This window comes from Alosa sapidissima, chromosome 10 (genome assembly GCF_018492685.1).
Source record: "Alosa sapidissima isolate fAloSap1 chromosome 10, fAloSap1.pri, whole genome shotgun sequence".
NCBI lineage: Eukaryota > Metazoa > Chordata > Actinopteri > Clupeiformes > Clupeidae > Alosa > Alosa sapidissima.
In genome coordinates, this window is record NC_055966.1 from 126,741 (window position 1) to 152,041 (window position 25,301).

A 25,301-nucleotide genomic window follows, 5' to 3' on the forward strand; every position below is an offset into this window, starting at 1 on the left:
TTTAGAAATTTGTCAAAAATCGGTCTTTTTTCCTGACCCCTGACCTTATGTGAAAACTACGAAAATCTGAAAAGTACGAAAAAAATCAGACAAATTTTTTTCACTTTTTTTGCCCTAGTTCATGCATTTCACATGTCTAGATGTGAAATAAAAATAATTTGGACAATATCTGACAGATTGTTAAATTTGTTCAAAATCTGTCTTTTTTCCTGACCCCGGACCTTATGTGAAAAGTACGAAAATCTGAAATGTACGAAAAAAATCAAACCAATTTTTTTTCACTTTTTTTGCCATAGTTCAGGTATTTCACATGTCTAGATGTGAAATAAAAATAATTTGGACAATAATTGACATATTTAGAAATTTGTCAAAAATCTGTCTTTTTTCCTGACCCCTGACCTTATGTGAAAACTACGAAAATCTGAAAAGTACGAAAAAAATCAAACCAATTTTTTCCACTTTTTTTGCAATAGTTCATGCAATTCACATGTCTAGATGTGAAATAAAAATAATTTGGACAATAATTGACAGATTTAGAAATTTTTCTAAAATCTCACTTTTTTCCTGACCCCGGACCTTAAATGAAAACTAAGAAAATCTGAAAAGTACAAAAAATCAAACCAATTTTTTTTCACTTTTTTTGCAATAGTTCATGCATTTCACATGTCTAGACATGAAATAAAAAAGAATTTGGACAACATCTGACAGATTTTTAAATAAAAAAAAAAAAAAAACTTTCTATCATCCTGACCACGAAAACTAAAAAAATATGAAAAGTACGAAAAAAATCAAACCAATTTTTTTCATTTTTGTTGCCATAATTAATGCATTTCACATGTGTAGATGTGAAATAAAAATAATTGACAGATTTTGAAATTTTTCAAAAATCTGTATTTTTTCCTGACCCCGGACCTTATATGAAAACTAAGAAAATCTGAACAGTCTAGACGTGAAATAAAAAGTAATTTGGACAATATCTGACAGATTTTTAAATTGATCAATAATCGGTCTTTTTTCCTGACCCCGGACCTTATGTGAAAACTACGAAAATCTGAAAAGTACGAAAAAAATCAGACCAATTTTTTTTCACTTTTATTGCCATAGTTCAGGTATTTCAGACCTTATGTGAAAACTACGAAAATCTGAAAAGTACGAAAAAAATCAAACCAATTTTTTCCACTTTTTTTGCAATAGTTCATGCAATTCACATGTCTAGATGTGAAATAAAAATAATTTGGACAATAATTGACAGATTTAGAAATTTTTCTAAAATCTCACTTTTTTCCTGACCCCGGACCTTAAATGAAAACTAAGAAAATCTGAAAAGTACAAAAAATCAAACCAATTTTTTTTCACTTTTTTTGCAATAGTTCATGCATTTCACATGTCTAGACATGAAATAAAAAATAATTTGGACAACATCTGACAGATTTTTAAATTAAAAAAAAAAAAAACTTTCTCTCATCCTGACCGCGAAAACTACAAAAATATGAAAAGTAAGAAAAAAATCAAACCAATTTTTTTCATTTTTGTTGCCATAATTAATGCATTTCACATGTGTAGATGTGAAATAAAAATAATTGACAGATTTTGAAATTTTTCAAAAATCTGTATTTTTTCCTGACCCCGGACCTTATATGAAAACTAAGAAAATCTGAAAAGTCTAGACGTGAAATAAAAAGTAATTTGGACAATATCTGACAGATTTTTAAATTTATCAATAATCGGTCTTTTTTCCTGACCCCGGACTTTATGTGAAAACTACGAAAATCTGAAAAGTACGAAAAAAATCAGACCAATTTTTTTTCACTTTTTTTGCCATAGTTCAGGTATTTCAGACCTTATGTGAAAACTACGAAAATCTGAAAAGTACGAAAAAAATCAGACCAATTTTTTTTCACTTTTTTTGCCATAGTTCAGGTATTTCACATGTCTAGATGTGAAATAAAAATAATTTGGACAATAATTGACATATTTAGAAATTTGTCAAAAATCGGTCTTTTTTCCTGACCCCTGACCTTATGTGAAAACTACGAAAATCTGAAAAGTACGAAAAAAATCAGACAAATTTTTTTCACTTTTTTTGCCCTAGTTCATGCATTTCACATGTCTAGATGTGAAATAAAAATAATTTGGACAATATCTGACAGATTGTTAAATTTGTTCAAAATCTGTCTTTTTTCCTGACCCCGGACCTTATGTGAAAAGTACGAAAATCTGAAATGTACGAAAAAAATCAAACCAATTTTTTTTCACTTTTTTTGCCATAGTTCAGGTATTTCACATGTCTAGATGTGAAATAAAAATAATTTGGACAATATATGACAGATTTTTAAATTTGTTAAAAAATCTGCCTCTCATCATGACCGCGGATGGCCTGGGGATAAAAACTTCTCCTGAGTCTCTTAGTTCTGGCTTTGTGACTACATAGGCGACTTCTTGATTTCAGCGGTAGGAATAATCCATTGTTAGGATGAGAAGAGTCCTTCAGGATCTTTTGGGCTCTTAGGAGTACTCTTCTGGAATAGATATCTTGTAGAGCAGGGAGTTGAATTCTTATAGTACGTTCAGCTGAGCGCACTACTCTCTGCAGAGTACTACAATCTCTAACTGTGGAGTTCCCATACCAGGTGATGATGCTACCAGTTAGAACACTCTCAACCGCTGAAGTGTAGAAGGCCTTCATGATGGATGTAGAAACTTTGAATTTCCTTAGCTGACGAAGGAAGTAGAGTCGTTATCTGGACTTCTTCAGAACATATTGAGTGTTAACAGTCCATGTTAAGTCTTCAGTAATGTGGACACCAAGGTATTTAAAACTTGTGACCCTCTCTACAGGTTGCCCACTGATCATTAGTGGGGTGTAACTGTAGTTCTGCTGCGGCCTTCTGTAATCCACTACCATTTCCTCGGTTTTATTGACATTCAGTGTCAAGCTGTTAGATTGACACCACTGTGCCACCTCATCAACCTGATCTAAGTAGAGCTGTTCATTGTTACTAATCAGGCTTTGTCATCTGCAAACTTGATGATGGAGGTATGACTACTGTTGGCTTTGCAGTCGTGTGTAGATGTGTGTAGATGCAGTGGACTCAAAACACATAACAGATTGTTAATGTGTCAGATGTCAGACCCCCCACTCTAACCACTTGTGAATGGTTGGTGAGAAAGTCAAATATCCAGTGACACAGGGCGGTGTTCAGTCCTAAGGCCTTCATCTTTGTGACCAAGGTGAGAGGTACAATCATGTTGAATGCTGAACTAAAGTCAATGAATACCATCCTCACATGCCATATCAACCTTCCCATTCCCCTCCTCCAGGTGAGTTAAGGTGGTGTGCATGAGGTTTGAGATGGCATCCTCTGTAGACCTGTTGGCTCTGTAAGCAAATTGGAGGGGGTCGAAGGAGGCAGGGAGGGATGAGCAGATAATGTTTTTCACAAGCTTCTCAAAACACTTCATCACTGTAGACGTCAGGGCTACTGGGCGGTAGTCATGATGGACTTTTGTTTTTCGGTACTGGAACAATAACAGACTGCTTGAGGCAAGTAGGAACTATAGGATGTGGATGTGTTGTCAGCAAAGATAGTCCAGATGATTCCACAGCAAATAACCCCCTTGCCAAATTCCTTTGACGACGATGCCACTGCTGATCAGCCAGTGCTAGCAACATCCAGCTTCAAAGGTGAGTCACCCGACCTTGTTCACACAACATAGCTATGTATTATTATTATCATATAATACTACCGCTCTAGCCGGCGAAATAATGTTATGTTGAATGTGTGTGCCTAACGTTAATGATGTATCCTAACTTAACGTTTAATCTGTGTCGCCACCTGATGTTACATCTAACAGTATGCTACAGCTAACATTTTCTTCATTTATTGTGCAGTACCAAACTGTTAGGTTTCAAACGTGTTTGTATTTCAGAACTCAATGATGGAGATATGATGCCTGCCCTCTCTGCTCCTGCCATCATGACACAAAGTATCTGCGAGGGACCAACCCTGTCCACGAAACCAGTCTGCTCAGATCCAATCAGCCCCTCAAACAGCAAGAGGCATAAGAGAGACTTAACTGAATATAATTTTGAAGTATTAAAATTGGAGAAAGAGAAAAATATGATTCAAATAAAAATGCAATATTGCAGAGAGAAGTGCTTACAGAAGAAAGTACTGCAGCTTCAAAAAGATACACTCAAGACAGGTTTACAACCTGTGGAGATCATTTTCAATGAAGTGTAGGCCTATATGTATAACAATTGAGATGTGTTATTTTATTTATTTATCTGACCTGTTTAAAATAATTAAAATATTTTCATTGATTGAACAGTTCTAATTACTCTGTGAATGTCAATATACTACACTTCTGTTCTTATATTAATTGCAGTGAACATAAATGAAGGCAACCATTTCAGAGCTTATTTTTAAGGTGAAAAAAACATGTAACTCTCGCTTTAGACTTCGTAGACAGATTCCTGTCTTTAATCAATGTTCAGGAATAAATAAAAACAATAGATGTCTGGCATGTCAGCCAGCAGGTGGTTAGCCAGCAGCCTTGGCTGCAAAGGTTTGTAAGAGGCGGGTAGGCTGCATAGGTGGCTACATGAGTGCTGAATCCCATGACCTAAACAAGAACACACAAGAACATAAAGGATGTTAACACTGTACTACAATTGAATTAAAACTGCTTGAATATGCACATGATTATTTTAAGATTGTATATATGTTATATGAATATAGATTTATTATAAACCTGATCACACACACCTTAACTATGCAGTGAAATGGTTATCTATCAAGGTTCTTCAAACAGCATTTCCATTAGCCGTGGCAATCTCCTCTTGGCCATGTGCACGGTCCTTATGGGGATCCTCTTCAGCCTCCTTTGGCAGCTCATCTCCAACTGTCTTTCCGAAATTGTACAGCACTGCTACTGTCATAATGATTTTTAATGTTGTCTTCAGCTTTCTTTGAAGGCCATCAACCAACCTTCATTTCCAAACTCCAAACATTCTCTCCACAAGACCTCTTGCTTTCAATGTGGCTGGCATTGTATCGTCTCTCCGCTGGGGTTTGAGAGTTTTAAGAGGCGTCATCAAGTAGGTCCGACAGGGATATCCATTGTCACCTACTAGGTGGCCTTGAAATGCATTTCACAGAGGTGGCTATTATCAAAGATCCTGCAGTCGTGAGTTGATCCAGGCCACCGGGCTACAATGTTGGTGATAAGGGCCTTCTCATCACACACAACCTGAACATTAATAGAGTAGTAGCCCTTTCTGTTGCAAAAAAGCCCACCATTTTCTCCACCAGGGTTTTGAATGGGGATATGAGTGCAGTCAATTGCTCCCAGCACTCTTGCTTCACCAGCTGATGTTATTCCTGTTGGGGCAAATCTGACATACTGGTTTTTTAAAGCTGCAATGGCTCCTGATACCCTTTCAACAATACTCACGGTTGATTCATGCACTCCAAAAAGGTCCCCATCCACCATCTGGAAGCAACAGGTAGCATAAAACCGCAGGCCTATCAGTAGCTGGAGCAAAGGTGGTATAGCTGCATTCCGGCATTGTTTAATTGCGTACATGATTTTTTCCATTTAATCTTATGATAGATTCCTTGTTAAAACGGTACCTCTTTGAAAAGTCCTCATCATCATAAAACTCTATTGCAGTCTCTAATGAGACGGTCTCTAATTTTCCTTTGTGGGACTCGATTTTCTTCAAACCATCTGATAATATGCTGCCATTTCAGAAATGTAAACCACCTCAGCAGTAGGTTTAAAATGAATCCCTAACTGAATTTAAATCAAATTAATCAACAGCCTGCACTCTAAAAAATGTTGGGTTACAAATAACCCAAATATAACCCAGCCGCTGGTTAACTATTGGACCAATACCACATTGAGTTATCCTAATCCAATGGTCTGGGTACATTATTAAACCCAGCAGGTTGGTTCTAAACCAAAACGCTGGGTTATATCAACACAACGTTAGTTAAATTGGCACAATAGACTGGGTAAAGGTTATAACTATATAAATTTTGAGTAAAATTTACACAGTATATTGGGTATAGATTCAACCCAAACCACTAGGTTATATCAACAGAACTGCTAGTTAAAATTACCAGTTGTCGGGTTTTCTAAAACCAGTATTTGGATTGCATTGAGAGAAAATGGGCAATAAATAGCCATGCAATGAAATAAAACAGTTCGACATAATTATTTATTTGACAGTTTACTCTATTTTTGAATGGATAGCCTACTCTAAAAGCAGCATCAGCATGTGATAAATTACTTCCATGAAGACAGCTAGATTCCACGGTCCATTTGGGGGTCAGCCCTGTCAATCAAAGTAAGAAAAAGAGTGAATTAATTACTGCTATTGACAGAACTTTATATCAAGACTTTCACGAACCATTATCAGTGAATGATAGACGAACATTAAAAATCGGAGAGAAAATATTAGTGCAACACACTCAGAAACCATGACCACCTCATGGAGTTGTTTAACAGCTCATGTTAACACATTCAGTTCTGTCAACATAAAAAAAAACTACGGGTAGCCTACAATTTTCGCACAACTTGGTGGTAAAGTGTAGCACAGGAAGCACACAGAAAACCCATTCATTTTTGGAGCTGATCCTACTCAAAAGGAACTTCAAAGTATTTCCCACATAGTATAGCCTTTTAGCTCACAACGTGAAAGTGAAACTTTGATAGTGGAAGTCTCTCCACTTTCTGTTACATTAGATGCACAATCAATCACGAGTCGATGCAGGTAAAAAGTATCAACTGGTAGGTTAGTAACGAAGGTAGCCTAATTTTGCAAAATGTGATGACACACAAACTTGGGCAAAAACCTTTAGTATAGGTCTACACTTGTGGTGATAGCCTAAAGTTAATGTGAATCGCGGACTATAACCAAAGTAAAGGAGATTTGCACCAAATAAAGGCTGTGGTTGTGTTTCTACAACATGTTTTGGCACAAAACGTAATTTCTGTTAACATGTTCAGTAGCCTATATTTTTCATTTAGTCAAGCAGTGACATGACATGACAAAAGGTGAGCCTGTCTTTAGTAGCCTATCCCTGAATCCTGTCCTGAGACACCTGGGGCCTCATTTATAAAGCGTTCTTACGCACAGATTTGATCTTAGACTGTGGGTACGCTCAAATCCATGCCAACGATCAGATTTATAAAAACCGTCTTTGACGTGGAAAAGGGTGTCAGGTTCAAACTTGACGTACGACCATTTCCTTGTGGTAATGCCGGGGTACTGCAAGTAATCTGAGGTCTAAGTGCGATGCATTTTCAAAATTCCAAGACCAACGATCTCATGTCTTTCTTTGCCATATGTATGATCAATATCTGAAGATTTTTAAAGACGTTTTGGACGCAGCTAAATGGTTTAGCATAAAACTGCTAATGAGAACTATAGCCCACTTAAAAACGTAAACGTATAGCTTACTTATTTCATAATATCTAAAACCAAGACCAAGATGATTGAAACATTCTTACAGGTGATCTAGTATATTTGGTGTTCTCACCAATCTAATATTGACCATAAAATGTCCAATTGCCCTCGTTTAGGAGAGGAAAAGTACATTTGTGCCAGGGATGTAGTGGTAAAATAAGAGGTGGGTGAACTATGAATTCTGCAATCTTGGTGAGGTGGACTGCGCCATGCGGTATCGGATTTTTAAAAAAGGCATTCAGAACATGTTTGATAATGGTGGAGGTTAATGTACAGTATTATACATATACATATAGGATAGTATTGGATAATACCGTTTTGAATGTTAAAAGTGAATAAACTCTTTTGAGAGGTGGATAAACTAAGAGGTGGGTAGGCCTAAACTCTATTTCTGAAATTGCAGAGGTGGATAAACTGCGTTTACTCGCGTTTAGCCTCCACTACATCCTAATTTGCGCTCATAGGCCAATTCCCAGCTCCGTAACAGAAAGGTAATATTTGAATGTAAGCTATACAATGTAGGCTATAGATATTTTATATCATATATAAAATAGCCTACAGCCTACACAACCAAGGGACGGAAGTTATCCTCTGAAAGCAGGGCATCTTCATATTTAGCATACCTGTCAACATTTAGTTTTCCAAAAACGGGAGATTTTTTTTCGGGGGGGGTGTCAGTGTTTATACCGGATCTGTGTTTGCATATTTAATACGTTTCATACACGTGTTTCAACACTGTATTTCGGTCGTTGCTTTTACCTTACCCTTACCTTACGCATGCCAGTTATGTATCCACCAGCTGCCTGCCTGCAGCCTACTTCCAAAACTCCAAAGCTGCTTGCTGTCAGATTTGGTTCCGAGGGAACAAGTTCAGTGTATCAACAACACTTAATAACAGTTTATGTGATGTGTTAATCAATTAAACTTCCAACAATTTCAAAACAGCTAGTTCTGGAGTAGGCCCTTCATCTAGCCCGCTTGCTTACGACGAGACTCAGGCTGCGCAGTTGGCACCCGCTTCCTAATTTGGGTTTTGGGTTGCCAGGTTTTAGCCTATGACAAAACGGTTAAAATTGAAACTAAGCTATCGTGTATGTGTAGGGTGTATTTCATACACAATCTTGCAACCTGAATGCATCAATGATTTTAAAATGAAGTTTGAGGGCCATGCAAATTACGGGAGTTTTCTGGGAGAAATAAGAAAACGGGAGGGTGCTGGGAGATGACCTTGAAATACGGGAGAAACCCGGGAAAAACGGGAGTGTTGACAGGTATGATATTTAGTGTTGCGTCGGAGTTTTAAGGTCCGGGGTCAGGAAAAAAGTGAGATTTTAGAAAATTTTCAAAATCTGTCAATTATTTTTATTTCACATCTACACATGTGAAATGCATTAATTATGGCAACAAAAATGAAAAAAAAATTGGTTTGATTTTTTTCGTACTTTTCAGATTTTCGTAGTTTTCACATAAGGTCCGGGGTCAAGAAAAAAGACCGATTATTGATAAATTTAAAAATCTGTCAGATATTGTCCAAATTAGTTTTTATTTCACGTCTAGACATGTGAAATGCATGAACTAGGGCAAAAAAGTGAAAAAAATTGGTCTGATTTTTTTCGTACTTTTCAGATTTTCTCAGTTTTCGCGGTCATGATGAGAGGCAGATTTTTTAACAAATTTCAAAATCTGTCATATATTGTCCAAATTATTTTTTATTTCATATCTAGTGTGAAATGCCTGAACTATGACAAAAAAGTGGAAAAAAAATTGGTCTGATTTTTTTCGTACTTTTCAGATTTTCGTAGTTTTCACATAAGGTCCGGGGTCAGGAAAAAAGACCGATTATTGATAAATTTAAAAATCTGTCAGATATTGTCCAAATTACTTTTTATTTCAAATCTAGACATGTGAAATGTATGAACTAGGGCAAAAAAAGTGAAAAAAAATTGGTCCTATTTTTCGTACTTTTCAGATTTTCTTAGTTTTCATTTAAGGTCCGAGGTCAGGAAAAAAGTGAGATTTTAGAAAATTTTCAAAATCTGTCAATTATTTTTATTTCACATCTACACATGTGAAATGCATTAATTATGGCAACAAAAATTAAAAAAAAATTGGTTTGATTTTTTTCTTACTTTTCATATTTTTTTAGTTTTCGCGGTCAGGATGAGAGAAAGTTTTTTTTTTTTTTAAATTTAAAATCTGTCAGATGTTGTCCAAATTATTTTTTATTTCATGTCTAGACATGTGAAATGCATGAACTATGGCAACAAAAATGAAAAAAAAAATTGGTCTGATTTTTTTCGTACTTTTCAGATTTTCGTAGTTTTCACATAAGGTCAGGAAAAAAGACCGATTTTTGACAAATTTCAAAATCTGTCAATTATTGTCCAAATTATTTTTATTTCACATCTAGACATGTGAAATACCTGAACTATGGCAAAAAAAATGAAAAAAAAATGTTTTGCCAGGTTTTAGCCTATGACAAAACGGTTAAAATTGAAACTAAGCTATCGTGTATGTGTAGGGTGTATTTCATACACAATCTTGCAACCTGAATGCATCAATGATTTTAAAATGAAGTTTGAGGGCCATGCAAATTACGGGAGTTTTCTGGGAGAAATAAGAAAACGGGAGGGTGCTGGGAGATGACCTTGAAATACGGGAGAAACCCGGGAAAAACGGGAGTGTTGACAGGTATGATATTTAGTGTTGCGTCGGAGTTGCGTAAAGAGGTGCAGAGCGCGCACCTGTTTGCTTTTTTTGACTGGCAGCCACAGTGCCCAAGATTAGATGACAATACGTGAGTTGGATAACGTAGGCTAAAATATAAAGGTAGGCATAAAGCAAACAATAAAGGACAATGCTTAAGCCATTTGACATTATTGATAAAAAACGATAGCAAAGATATGCAGAATTTATTAATAATTACCGGCGAACTAGGCTACTTTTTCAGCAAAAACATAGCCTATCCTAAAAGAAACGTTAAGCCTACATGACCTATCACGCTTATAATTTAGTCCTCTGTTTTGTAGGCTAAATCAGCATATTACCCTGGATCATATTGGAAACGTACAGTAGCTTACTGTACCATAACGTATAGGAATATGCTGTAGGCCTAGAGGTCTTTCCTTCATAAGGTAGGCCTACCCAATTTTTTTTTCTACAAAGTAGACCTAAACATACTAAATGTTGATTATTCACATTACTGCAAGCAAAAGGAATGAAAGCGAGCCGAGGACAATGGACATGGATGCATACGATCTCTTTCTAGAAAGCTTTGCTGGAAGAAAACATAATTAGTTAAGCTAATTCGAACTGACGCATATAGGCTAGTTAACATCAGATGGCATAGGCTAGGCCTATATGTTTTTAATATATAATTTTACATAGCTACAGCTTTTAGGCCATTGATTTCATTAAAACATATGCTAATGATATTGATGAGGGTGTGTTTACAAGGCGGAGACCTAAAACCATCCTGCTGCGCACAAGTTGACGTTCATTTGTGATTTATAATGGGCACATTTGGAAGGGTGGCGTACGCACGTTTTTTTGTGCGTACGTTCGTTTTCTCTGAATCACACGTACGATCATTTCAGAAATGATCTAAGATCAAATGAAGGATGGTTTCTACGCAACACTTTTATAAATGAGGCCCCTGGACCCCCGTGTTATTGTGATTAGGCTATAGGTTCAAAATCTAAATGTTTGGGTTCAATTTATAAAGTGTTGCTACAGCATACTTGTGTTTGTTATTTATAGGGGGAATCAGGGGGGGATTTTTTTTTGGGGGGGGAGGGTCCAGGAGAAAATTGCCAAGGCCGAATTTTGTTCCCAGTCCGACCCTGACTGTAGACATTGCTGACACACATGCTGCTACCACGAAGCATTTAATTAACGTTATCATACCAACCGTCTGCTAACGGTGAAGTTGTAGAAGTTTGTTTTGTTTCTGTTCAGCAGTTCATACCCAGTGAACAAATAACTATGTTTTTAAGAGTCTGTCTTTGTGTAGATTTAACATTAACATGAGCAGTAATTGTAAGTTAATTTTAGCTAACGTTATAGCTAACAACTTTTGAATGACACAATTCTTAACCTGCTTGAGGCTGAACGAAATTGGCAGACAGAATATCCATTCATATCACAAAGGGTATCTCTGGGTGGACTTTTAAAATCTGTCTGAATAATAATAATAAAAAAAGTTAAAAGCAGATACATACCTTCCAAAATCGCCTGATTTCCACTACATATTGACAGCTGCTTGGGACTGTCTGGACTGGATTTTCTTAATTTTCACATAAGGTCAAGGATCAAATTTCAAAATCTGTCAGCTATTGTCCAAATGAATTTCTATTTCACGTCTAGACATTTAAAATGCATGTACTATTGCAAAAAAAAAAATTGGTCTGATTTTTTTTGCACTTTTCAGTTTTTCTTTGTTTTCACATGAGGTCCAAGGTCAGGACAAAAGACAGATTTTTGACAAATTTCAAAATCTGTCAATTATTGTCCAAATTATTTTTATTTCATATCTAGACATGTGAAATGCCTGAACTATGGCAAAAAAGTGGAAAAAAAATTGGTCTGATTTTTTTCGTACTTTTCAGATTTTCGTAGTTTTCACATAAGGTGAGGGGTCAGGAAAAAAGACCGATTTTTGACAAATTTCAAAATCTGTCAATTATTGTCCAAATTATTTTTATTTCACATCTAGACATGTGAAATACCTGAACTATGGCAAAAAAAGTGAAAAAAAATTGGTCTGATTTTTTTCGTACTTTTCAGATTTTCGTAGTTTTCACATAAGGTCTGAAATACCTGAACTATGGCAAAAAAGTAGAAAAAAAATTGGTCTGATTTTTTTCGTACTTTTCAGATTTTCGTAGTTTTCATTTAAGGTCCGGGGTCAGGAAAAAAGTGAGATTTTAGAAAATTTTCAAAATCTGTCAATTATTTTTATTTCACATCTACACATGTGAAATGCATTAATTATGGCAACAAAAATGAAAAAAAAATTGGTTTGATTTTTTTCGTACTTTTCAGATTTTCGTAGTTTTCACATAAGGTCCGGGGTCAGGAAAAAAGACCGATTATTGATAAATTTAAAAATCTGTCAGATATTGTCCAAATTAGTTTTTATTTCACGTCTAGACATGTGAAATGCATGAACTAGGGCAAAAAAGTGAAAAAAATTGGTCTGATTTTTTTCATACTTTTCAGATTTTCTCAGTTTTCGCGGTCATGATGAGAGGCAGATTTTTTAACAAATTTCAAAATCTGTCATATATTGTCCAAATTATTTTTTATTTCATATCTAGTGTGAAATGCCTGAACTATGACAAAAAAGTGGAAAAAAAATTGGTCTGATTTTTTTCGTACTTTTCAGATTTTCGTAGTTTTCACATAAGGTCCGGGGTCAGGAAAAAAGACCGATTATTGATAAATTTAAAAATCTGTCAGATATTGTCCAAATTACTTTTTATTTCAAATCTAGACATGTGAAATGTATGAACTAGGGCAAAAAAAGTGAAAAAAAATTGGTCCTATTTTTCGTACTTTTCAGATTTTCTTAGTTTTCATTTAAGGTCCGAGGTCAGGAAAAAAGTGAGATTTTAGAAAATTTTCAAAATCTGTCAATTATTTTTATTTCACATCTACACATGTGAAATGCATTAATTATGGCAACAAAAATTAAAAAAAAATTGGTTTGATTTTTTTCTTACTTTTCATATTTTTTTAGTTTTCGCGGTCAGGATGAGAGAAAGTTTTTTTTTTTTTTAAATTTAAAATCTGTCAGATGTTGTCCAAATTATTTTTTATTTCATGTCTAGACATGTGAAATGCATGAACTATGGCAACAAAAATGAAAAAAAAAATTGGTCTGATTTTTTTCGTACTTTTCAGATTTTCGTAGTTTTCACATAAGGTCAGGAAAAAAGACCGATTTTTGACAAATTTCAAAATCTGTCAATTATTGTCCAAATTATTTTTATTTCACATCTAGACATGTGAAATACCTGAACTATGGCAAAAAAAATGAAAAAAAAATGTTTTGCCAGGTTTTAGCCTATGACAAAACGGTTAAAATTGAAACTAAGCTATCGTGTATGTGTAGGGTGTATTTCATACACAATCTTGCAACCTGAATGCATCAATGATTTTAAAATGAAGTTTGAGGGCCATGCAAATTACGGGAGTTTTCTGGGAGAAATAAGAAAACGGGAGGGTGCTGGGAGATGACCTTGAAATACGGGAGAAACCCGGGAAAAACGGGAGTGTTGACAGGTATGATATTTAGTGTTGCGTCGGAGTTGCGTAAAGAGGTGCAGAGCGCGCACCTGTTTGCTTTTTTTGACTGGCAGCCACAGTGCCCAAGATTAGATGACAATACGTGAGTTGGATAACGTAGGCTAAAATATAAAGGTAGGCATAAAGCAAACAATAAAGGACAATGCTTAAGCCATTTGACATTATTGATAAAAAACGATAGCAAAGATATGCAGAATTTATTAATAATTACCGGCGAACTAGGCTACTTTTTCAGCAAAAACATAGCCTATCCTAAAAGAAACGTTAAGCCTACATGACCTATCACGCTTATAATTTAGTCCTCTGTTTTGTAGGCTAAATCAGCATATTACCCTGGATCATATTGGAAACGTACAGTAGCTTACTGTACCATAACGTATAGGAATATGCTGTAGGCCTAGAGGTCTTTCCTTCATAAGGTAGGCCTACCCAATTTTTTTTTCTACAAAGTAGACCTAAACATACTAAATGTTGATTATTCACATTACTGCAAGCAAAAGGAATGAAAGCGAGCCGAGGACAATGGACATGGATGCATACGATCTCTTTCTAGAAAGCTTTGCTGGAAGAAAACATAATTAGTTAAGCTAATTCGAACTGACGCATATAGGCTAGTTAACATCAGATGGCATAGGCTAGGCCTATATGTTTTTAATATATAATTTTACATAGGCTAAAGCTTTTAGGCCATTGATTTCATTAAAACATATGCTAATGATATTGATGAGGGTGTGTTTACAAGGCGGAGACCTAAAACCATCCTGCTGCGCACAAGTTGACGTTCATTTGTGATTTATAATGGGCACATTTGGAAGGGTGGCGTACGCACGTTTTTTTGTGCGTACGTTCGTTTTCTCTGAATCACACGTACGATCATTTCAGAAATGATCTAAGATCAAATGAAGGATGGTTTCTACGCAACACTTTTATAAATGAGGCCCCTGGACCCCCGTGTTATTGTGATTAGGCTATAGGTTCAAAATCTAAATGTTTGGGTTCAATTTATAAAGTGTTGCTACAGCATACTTGTGTTTGTTATTTATAGGGGGAATCAGGGGGGGATTTTTTTTTTGGGGGGGAGGGTCCAGGAGAAAATTGCCAAGGCCGAATTTTGTTCCCAGTCCGACCCTGACTGTAGACATTGCTGACACACATGCTGCTACCACGAAGCATTTAATTAACGTTATCATACCAACCGTCTGCTAACGGTGAAGTTGTAGAAGTTTGTTTTGTTTCTGTTCAGCAGTTCATACCCAGTGAACAAATAACTATGTTTTTAAGAGTCTGTCTTTGTGTAGATTTAACATTAACATGAGCAGTAATTGTAAGTTAATTTTAGCTAACGTTATAGCTAACAACTTTTGAATGACACAATTCTTAACCTGCTTGAGGCTGAACGAAATTGGCAGACAGAATATCCATTCATATCACAAAGGGTATCTCTGGGTGGACTTTTAAAATCTGTCTGAATAATAATAATAAAAAAAGTTAAAAGCAGATACATACCTTCCAAAATCGCCTGATTTCCACTACATATTGACAGCTGCTTGGGACTGTCTGGACTGGATTTTCTTAATTTTCACATAAGGTCAAGGATCAAATTTCAAAATCTGTCAGCTATTGTCCAAATGAATTTCTATTTCACGTCTAGACATTTAAAATGCATGTACTATTGCAAAAAAAAAAATTGGTCTGATTTTTTTTGCACTTTTCAGTTTTTCTTTGTTTTCACATGAGGTCCAAGGTCAGGACAAAAGACAGATTTTTGACAAATTTCAAAATCTGTCAATTATTGTCCAAATTATTTTTATTTCACATCTAGACATGTGAAATACCTGAACTATGGCAAAAAAAGTGAAAAAAAATTGGTCTGATTTTTTTCGTACTTTTCAGATTTTCGTAGTTTTCACATAAGGTCTGAAAATACCTGAACTATGGCAAAAAAAGTGAAAAAAATTTGTCTGATTTTTTTCGTACTTTTCAGATTTTCTCAGTTTTCGCGGTCATGATGAGAGGCAGATTTTTTAACAAATTTAAAAATCTGTCATATGTTGTCCAAATTATTTTTTATTTCATATCTAGACATGTGAAATGCCTGAACTATGGCAAAAAAGTGGAAAAAAAATTGGTCTGATTTTTTTCGTACTTTTCAGATTTTCGTAGTTTTCACATAAGGTGAGGGGTCAGGAAAAAAGACCGATTTTTGACAAATTTCAAAATCTGTCAATTATTGTCCAAATTATTTTTATTTCACATCTAGACATGTGAAATACCTGAACTATGGCAAAAAAAGTGAAAAAAAATTGGTCTGATTTTTTTCGTACTTTTCAGATTTTCGTAGTTTTCACATAAGGTCTGAAATACCTGAACTATGGCAAAAAAGTAGAAAAAAAATTGGTCTGATTTTTTTCGTACTTTTCAGATTTTCGTAGTTTTCATTTAAGGTCCGGGGTCAGGAAAAAAGTGAGATTTTAGAAAATTTTCAAAATCTGTCAATTATTTTTATTTCACATCTACACATGTGAAATGCATTAATTATGGCAACAAAAATGAAAAAAAAATTGGTTTGATTTTTTTCGTACTTTTCAGATTTTCGTAGTTTTCACATAAGGTCCGGGGTCAGGAAAAAAGACCGATTATTGATAAATTTAAAAATCTGTCAGATATTGTCCAAATTAGTTTTTATTTCACGTCTAGACATGTGAAATGCATGAACTAGGGCAAAAAAGTGAAAAAAATTGGTCTGATTTTTTTCGTACTTTTCAGATTTTCTCAGTTTTCGCGGTCATGATGAGAGGCAGATTTTTTAACAAATTTCAAAATCTGTCATATATTGTCCAAATTATTTTTTATTTCATATCTAGTGTGAAATGCCTGAACTATGACAAAAAAGTGGAAAAAAAATTGGTCTGATTTTTTTCGTACTTTTCAGATTTTCGTAGTTTTCACATAAGGTCCGGGGTCAGGAAAAAAGACCGATTATTGATAAATTTAAAAATCTGTCAGATATTGTCCAAATTACTTTTTATTTCACATCTAGACATGTGAAATGTATGAACTAGGGCAAAAAAAGTGAAAAAAAATTGGTCCTATTTTTCGTACTTTTCAGATTTTCTTAGTTTTCATTTAAGGTCCGAGGTCAGGAAAAAAGTGAGATTTTAGAAAATTTTCAAAATCTGTCAATTATTTTTATTTCACATCTACACATGTGAAATGCATTAATTATGGCAACAAAAATTAAAAAAAAATTGGTTTGAGTTTTTTCTTACTTTTCATATTTTTTTAGTTTTCGCGGTCAGGATGAGAGAAAGTTTTTTTTTTTTTTAAATTTAAAAATCTGTCAGATGTTGTCCAAATTATTTTTTATTTCATGTCTAGACATGTGAAATGCATGAACTATGGCAACAAAAATGAAAAAAAAAATTGGTCTGATTTTTTTCGTACTTTTCAGATTTTCGTAGTTTTCACATAAGGTCAGGAAAAAAGACCGATTTTTGACAAATTTCAAAATCTGTCAATTATTGTCCAAATTATTTTTATTTCACATCTAGACATGTGAAATACCTGAACTATGGCAAAAAAAATGAAAAAAATTTTTTTTGCCAGGTTTTAGCCTATGACAAAACGGTTAAAATTGAAACTAAGCTATCGTGTATGTGTAGGGTGTATTTCATACACAATCTTGCAACCTGAATGCATCAATGATTTTAAAATGAAGTTTGAGGGCCATGCAAATTACGGGAGTTTTCCCGGGAGAAATAAGAAAACGGGAGGGTGCTGGGAGATGACCTTGAAATACGGGAGAAACCCGGGAAAAACGGGAGTGTTGACAGGTATGATATTTAGTGTTGCGTCGGAGTTGCGTAAAGAGGTGCAGAGCGCGCACCTGTTTGCTTTTTTTGACTGGCAGCCACAGTGCCCAAGATTAGATGACAATACGTGAGTTGGATAACGTAGGCTAAAATATAAAGGTAGGCATAAAGCAAACAATAAAGGACAATGCTTAAGCCATTTGACATTATTGATAAAAAACGATAGCAAAGATATGCAGAATTTATTAATAATTACCGGCGAACTAGGCTACTTTTTCAGCAAAAACATAGCCTATCCTAAAAGAAACGTTAAGCCTACATGACCTATCACGCTTATAATTTAGTCCTCTGTTTTGTAGGCTAAATCAGCATATTACCCTGGATCATATTGGAAACGTACAGTAGCTTACTGTACCATAACGTATAGGAATATGCTGTAGGCCTAGAGGTCTTTCCTTCATAAGGTAGGCCTACCCAATTTTTTTTTCTACAAAGTAGACCTAAACATACTAAATGTTGATTATTCACATTACTGCAAGCAAAAGGAATGAAAGCGAGCCGAGGACAATGGACATGGATGCATACGATCTCTTTCTAGAAAGCTTTGCTGGAAGAAAACATAATTAGTTAAGCTAATTCGAACTGACGCATATAGGCTAGTTAACATCAGATGGCATAGGCTAGGCCTATATGTTTTTAATATATAATTTTACATAGGCTAAAGCTTTTAGGCCATTGATTTCATTAAAACATATGCTAATGATATTGATGAGGGTGTGTTTACAAGGCGGAGACCTAAAACCATCCTGCTGCGCACAAGTTGACGTTCATTTGTGATTTATAATGGGCACATTTGGAAGGGTGGCGTACGCACGTTTTTTTGTGCGTACGTTCGTTTTCTCTGAATCACACGTACGATCATTTCAGAAATGATCTAAGATCAAATGAAGGATGGTTTCTACGCAACACTTTTATAAATGAGGCCCCTGGACCCCCGTGTTATTGTGATTAGGCTATAGGTTCAAAATCTAAATGTTTGGGTTCAATTTATAAAGTGTTGCTACAGCATACTTGTGTTTGTTATTTATAGGGGGAATCAGGGGGGGATTTTTTTTTTGGGGGGGAGGGTCCAGGAGAAAATTGCCAAGGCCGAATTTTGTTCCCAGTCCGACCCTGACTGTAGACATTGCTGACACACATGCTGCTACCACGAAGCATTTAATTAACGTTATCATACCAACCGTCTGCTAACGGTGAAGTTGTAGAAGTTTGTTTTGTTTCTGTTCAGCAGTTCATACCCAGTGAACAAATAACTATGTTTTTAAGAGTCTGTCTTTGTGTAGATTTAACATTAACATGAGCAGTAATTGTAAGTTAATTTTAGCTAACGTTATAGCTAACAACTTTTGAATGACACAATTCTTAACCTGCTTGAGGCTGAACGAAATTGGCAGACAGAATATCCATTCATATCACAAAGGGTATCTCTGGGTGGACTTTTAAAATCTGTCTGAATAATAATAATAAAAAAAGTTAAAAGCAGATACATACCTTCCAAAATCGCCTGATTTCCACTACATATTGACAGCTGCTTGGGACTGTCTGGACTGGATTTTCTTAATTTTCACATAAGGTCAAGGATCAAATTTCAAAATCTGTCAGCTATTGTCCAAATGAATTTCTATTTCACGTCTAGACATTTAAAATGCATGTACTATTGCAAAAAAAAAAATTGGTCTGATTTTTTTTGCACTTTTCAGTTTTTCTTTGTTTTCACATGAGGTCCAAGGTCAGGACAAAAGACAGATTTTTGACAAATTTCAAAATCTGTCAATTATTGTCCAAATTATTTTTATTTCACATCTAGACATGTGAAATACCTGAACTATGGCAAAAAAAGTGAAAAAAAATTGGTCTGATTTTTTTCGTACTTTTCAGATTTTCTCAGTTTTCGCGGTCATGATGAGAGGCAGATTTTTTAACAAATTTAAAAATCTGTCATATGTTGTCCAAATTATTTTTTATTTCATATCTAGACATGTGAAATGCCTGAACTATGGCAAAAAAGTGGAAAAAAAATTGGTCTGATTTTTTTCGTACTTTTCAGATTTTCGTAGTTTTCACATAAGGTGAGGGGTCAGGAAAAAAGACCGATTTTTGACAAATTTCAAAATCTGTCAATTATTGTCCAAATTATTTTTATTTCACATCTAGACATGTGAAATACCTGAACTATGGCAAAAAAAGTGAAAAAAAATTGGTCTGATTTTTTTCGTACTTTTCAGATTTTCGTAGTTTTCATTTAAGGTCCGGGGTCAGGAAAAAAGTGAGATTTTAGAAAATTTTCAAAATCTGTCAATTATTTTTATTTCACATCTACACATGTGAAATGCATTAATTATGGCAACAAAAATGAAAAAAAAATTGGTTTGATTTTTTTCGTACTTTTCAGATTTTCGTAGTTTTCACATAAGGTCCGGGGTCAGGAAAAAAGACCGATTATTGATAAATTTAAAAATCTGTCAGATATTGTCCAAATTAGTTTTTATTTCACGTCTAGACATGTGAAATGCATGAACTAGGGCAAAAAAGTGAAAAAAATTGGTCTGATTTTTTTCGTACTTTTCAGATTTTCTCAGTTTTCGCGGTCATGATGAGAGGCAGATTTTTTAACAAATTTCAAAATCTGTCATATATTGTCCAAATTATTTTTTATTTCATATCTAGTGTGAAATGCCTGAACTATGACAAAAAAGTGGAAAAAAAATTGGTCTGATTTTTTTCGTACTTTTCAGATTTTCGTAGTTTTCACATAAGGTCCGGGGTCAGGAAAAAAGACCGATTATTGATAAATTTAAAAATCTGTCAGATATTGTCCAAATTACTTTTTATTTCACATCTAGACATGTGAAATGTATGAACTAGGGCAAAAAAAGTGAAAAAAAATTGGTCCTATTTTTCGTACTTTTCAGATTTTCTTAGTTTTCATTTAAGGTCCGAGGTCAGGAAAAAAGTGAGATTTTAGAAAATTTTCAAAATCTGTCAATTATTTTTATTTCACATCTACACATGTGAAATGCATTAATTATGGCAACAAAAATTAAAAAAAAATTGGTTTGAGTTTTTTCTTACTTTTCATATTTTTTTAGTTTTCGCGGTCAGGATGAGAGAAAGTTTTTTTTTTTTTTAAATTTAAAAATCTGTCAGATGTTGTCCAAATTATTTTTTATTTCATGTCTAGACATGTGAAATGCATGAACTATGGCAACAAAAATGAAAAAAAAAATTGGTCTGATTTTTTTCGTACTTTTCAGATTTTCGTAGTTTTCACATAAGGTCAGGAAAAAAGACCGATTTTTGACAAATTTCAAAATCTGTCAATTATTGTCCAAATTATTTTTATTTCACATCTAGACATGTGAAATACCTGAACTATGGCAAAAAAAATGAAAAAAATTTTTTTTGCCAGGTTTTAGCCTATGACAAAACGGTTAAAATTGAAACTAAGCTATCGTGTATGTGTAGGGTGTATTTCATACACAATCTTGCAACCTGAATGCATCAATGATTTTAAAATGAAGTTTGAGGGCCATGCAAATTACGGGAGTTTTCCCGGGAGAAATAAGAAAACGGGAGGGTGCTGGGAGATGACCTTGAAATACGGGAGAAACCCGGGAAAAACGGGAGTGTTGACAGGTATGATATTTAGTGTTGCGTCGGAGTTGCGTAAAGAGGTGCAGAGCGCGCACCTGTTTGCTTTTTTTGACTGGCAGCCACAGTGCCCAAGATTAGATGACAATACGTGAGTTGGATAACGTAGGCTAAAATATAAAGGTAGGCATAAAGCAAACAATAAAGGACAATGCTTAAGCCATTTGACATTATTGATAAAAAACGATAGCAAAGATATGCAGAATTTATTAATAATTACCGGCGAACTAGGCTACTTTTTCAGCAAAAACATAGCCTATCCTAAAAGAAACGTTAAGCCTACATGACCTATCACGCTTATAATTTAGTCCTCTGTTTTGTAGGCTAAATCAGCATATTACCCTGGATCATATTGGAAACGTACAGTAGCTTACTGTACCATAACGTATAGGAATATGCTGTAGGCCTAGAGGTCTTTCCTTCATAAGGTAGGCCTACCCAATTTTTTTTTCTACAAAGTAGACCTAAACATACTAAATGTTGATTATTCACATTACTGCAAGCAAAAGGAATGAAAGCGAGCCGAGGACAATGGACATGGATGCATACGATCTCTTTCTAGAAAGCTTTGCTGGAAGAAAACATAATTAGTTAAGCTAATTCGAACTGACGCATATAGGCTAGTTAACATCAGATGGCATAGGCTAGGCCTATATGTTTTTAATATATAATTTTACATAGGCTAAAGCTTTTAGGCCATTGATTTCATTAAAACATATGCTAATGATATTGATGAGGGTGTGTTTACAAGGCGGAGACCTAAAACCATCCTGCTGCGCACAAGTTGACGTTCATTTGTGATTTATAATGGGCACATTTGGAAGGGTGGCGTACGCACGTTTTTTTGTGCGTACGTTCGTTTTCTCTGAATCACACGTACGATCATTTCAGAAATGATCTAAGATCAAATGAAGGATGGTTTCTACGCAACACTTTTATAAATGAGGCCCCTGGACCCCCGTGTTATTGTGATTAGGCTATAGGTTCAAAATCTAAATGTTTGGGTTCAATTTATAAAGTGTTGCTACAGCATACTTGTGTTTGTTATTTATAGGGGGAATCAGGGGGGGATTTTTTTTTTGGGGGGGAGGGTCCAGGAGAAAATTGCCAAGGCCGAATTTTGTTCCCAGTCCGACCCTGACTGTAGACATTGCTGACACACATGCTGCTACCACGAAGCATTTAATTAACGTTATCATACCAACCGTCTGCTAACGGTGAAGTTGTAGAAGTTTGTTTTGTTTCTGTTCAGCAGTTCATACCCAGTGAACAAATAACTATGTTTTTAAGAGTCTGTCTTTGTGTAGATTTAACATTAACATGAGCAGTAATTGTAAGTTAATTTTAGCTAACGTTATAGCTAACAACTTTTGAATGACACAATTCTTAACCTGCTTGAGGCTGAACGAAATTGGCAGACAGAATATCCATTCATATCACAAAGGGTATCTCTGGGTGGACTTTTAAAATCTGTCTGAATAATAATAATAAAAAAAGTTAAAAGCAGATACATACCTTCCAAAATCGCCTGATTTCCACTACATATTGACAGCTGCTTGGGACTGTCTGGACTGGATTTTCTTAATTTTCACATAAGGTCAAGGATCAAATTTCAAAATCTGTCAGCTATTGTCCAAATGAATTTCTATTTCACGTCTAGACATTTAAAATGCATGTACTATTGCAAAAAAAAAAATTGGTCTGATTTTTTTTGCACTTTTCAGTTTTTCTTTGTTTTCACATGAGGTCCAAGGTCAGGACAAAAGACAGATTTTTGACAAATTTCAAAATCTGTCAATTATTGTCCAAATTATTTTTATTTCACATCTAGACATGTGAAATACCTGAACTATGGCAAAAAAAGTGAAAAAAAATTGGTCTGATTTTTTTCGTACTTTTCAGATTTTCGTAGTTTTCACATAAGGTCTGAAAATACCTGAACTATGGCAAAAAAAGTGAAAAAAATTTGTCTGATTTTTTTCGTACTTTTCAGATTTTCTCAGTTTTCGCGGTCATGATGAGAGGCAGATTTTTTAACAAATTTAAAAATCTGTCATATGTTGTCCAAATTATTTTTTATTTCATATCTAGACATGTGAAATGCCTGAACTATGGCAAAAAAGTGGAAAAAAAATTGGTCTGATTTTTTTCGTACTTTTCAGATTTTCGTAGTTTTCACATAAGGTGAGGGGTCAGGAAAAAAGACCGATTTTTGACAAATTTCAAAATCTGTCAATTATTGTCCAAATTATTTTAATTTCACATCTAGACATGTGAAATACCTGAACTATGGCAAAAAAAGTGAAAAAAAATTGGTCTGATTTTTTTCGTACTTTTCAGATTTTCGTAGTTTTCACATAAGGTCTGAAATACCTGAACTATGGCAAAAAAGTAGAAAAAAAATTGGTCTGATTTTTTTCGTACTTTTCAGATTTTCGTAGTTTTCATTTAAGGTCCGGGGTCAGGAAAAAAGTGAGATTTTAGAAAATTTTCAAAATCTGTCAATTATTTTTATTTCACATCTACACATGTGAAATGCATTAATTATGGCAACAAAAATGAAAAAAAAATTGGTTTGATTTTTTTCGTACTTTTCAGATTTTCGTAGTTTTCACATAAGGTCCGGGGTCAGGAAAAAAGACCGATTATTGATAAATTTAAAAATCTGTCAGATATTGTCCAAATTAGTTTTTATTTCACGTCTAGACGTGTGAAATGCATGAACTAGGGCAAAAAAGTGAAAAAAATTGGTCTGATTTTTTTCGTACTTTTCAGATTTTCTCAGTTTTCGCGGTCATGATGAGAGGCAGATTTTTTAACAAATTTCAAAATCTGTCATATATTGTCCAAATTATTTTTTATTTCATATCTAGTGTGAAATGCCTGAACTATGACAAAAAAGTGGAAAAAAAATTGGTCTGATTTTTTTCGTACTTTTCAGATTTTCGTAGTTTTCACATAAGGTCCGGGGTCAGGAAAAAAGACCGATTATTGATAAATTTAAAAATCTGTCAGATATTGTCCAAATTACTTTTTATTTCACATCTAGACATGTGAAATGTATGAACTAGGGCAAAAAAAGTGAAAAAAAATTGGTCCTATTTTTCGTACTTTTCAGATTTTCTTAGTTTTCATTTAAGGTCCGAGGTCAGGAAAAAAGTGAGATTTTAGAAAATTTTCAAAATCTGTCAATTATTTTTATTTCACATCTACACATGTGAAATGCATTAATTATGGCAACAAAAATTTAAAAAAAATTGGTTTGAGTTTTTTCTTACTTTTCATATTTTTTTAGTTTTCGCGGTCAGGATGAGAGAAAGTTTTTTTTTTTTTTAAATTTAAAAATCTGTCAGATGTTGTCCAAATTATTTTTTATTTCATGTCTAGACATGTGAAATGCATGAACTATGGCAACAAAAATGAAAAAAAAAATTGGTCTGATTTTTTTCGTACTTTTCAGATTTTCGTAGTTTTCACATAAGGTCAGGAAAAAAGACCGATTTTTGACAAATTTCAAAATCTGTCAATTATTGTCCAAATTATTTTTATTTCACATCTAGACATGTGAAATACCTGAACTATGGCAAAAAAAATGAAAAAAAATTTTTTTGCCAGGTTTTAGCCTATGACAAAACGGTTAAAATTGAAACTAAGCTATCGTGTATGTGTAGGGTGTATTTCATACACAATCTTGCAACCTGAATGCATCAATGATTTTAAAATGAAGTTTGAGGGCCATGCAAATTACGGGAGTTTTCTGGGAGAAATAAGAAAACGGGAGGGTGCTGGGAGATGACCTTGAAATACGGGAGAAACCCGGGAAAAACGGGAGTGTTGACAGGTATGATATTTAGTGTTGCGTCGGAGTTGCGTAAAGAGGTGCAGAGCGCGCACCTGTTTGCTTTTTTTGACTGGCAGCCACAGTGCCCAAGATTAGATGACAATACGTGAGTTGGATAACGTAGGCTAAAATATAAAGGTAGGCATAAAGC

General features: G+C 34.5%; 1 long non-coding RNA gene across 1 annotated transcript; it reads right to left on the reverse strand.

Annotated features, from left to right (window-relative positions):
- Positions 1-4,504: 4,504 nt before the first annotated feature.
- LOC121720094 lies at positions 4,505-4,832 on the reverse strand. The gene is made up of 2 exons (XR_006034442.1): positions 4,770-4,832; positions 4,505-4,626 (listed from the first exon to the last, which is right to left on the reverse strand). It is a non-coding gene; the product is annotated as an uncharacterized LOC121720094 (long non-coding RNA).
- Positions 4,833-25,301: the final 20,469 nt, after the last annotated feature.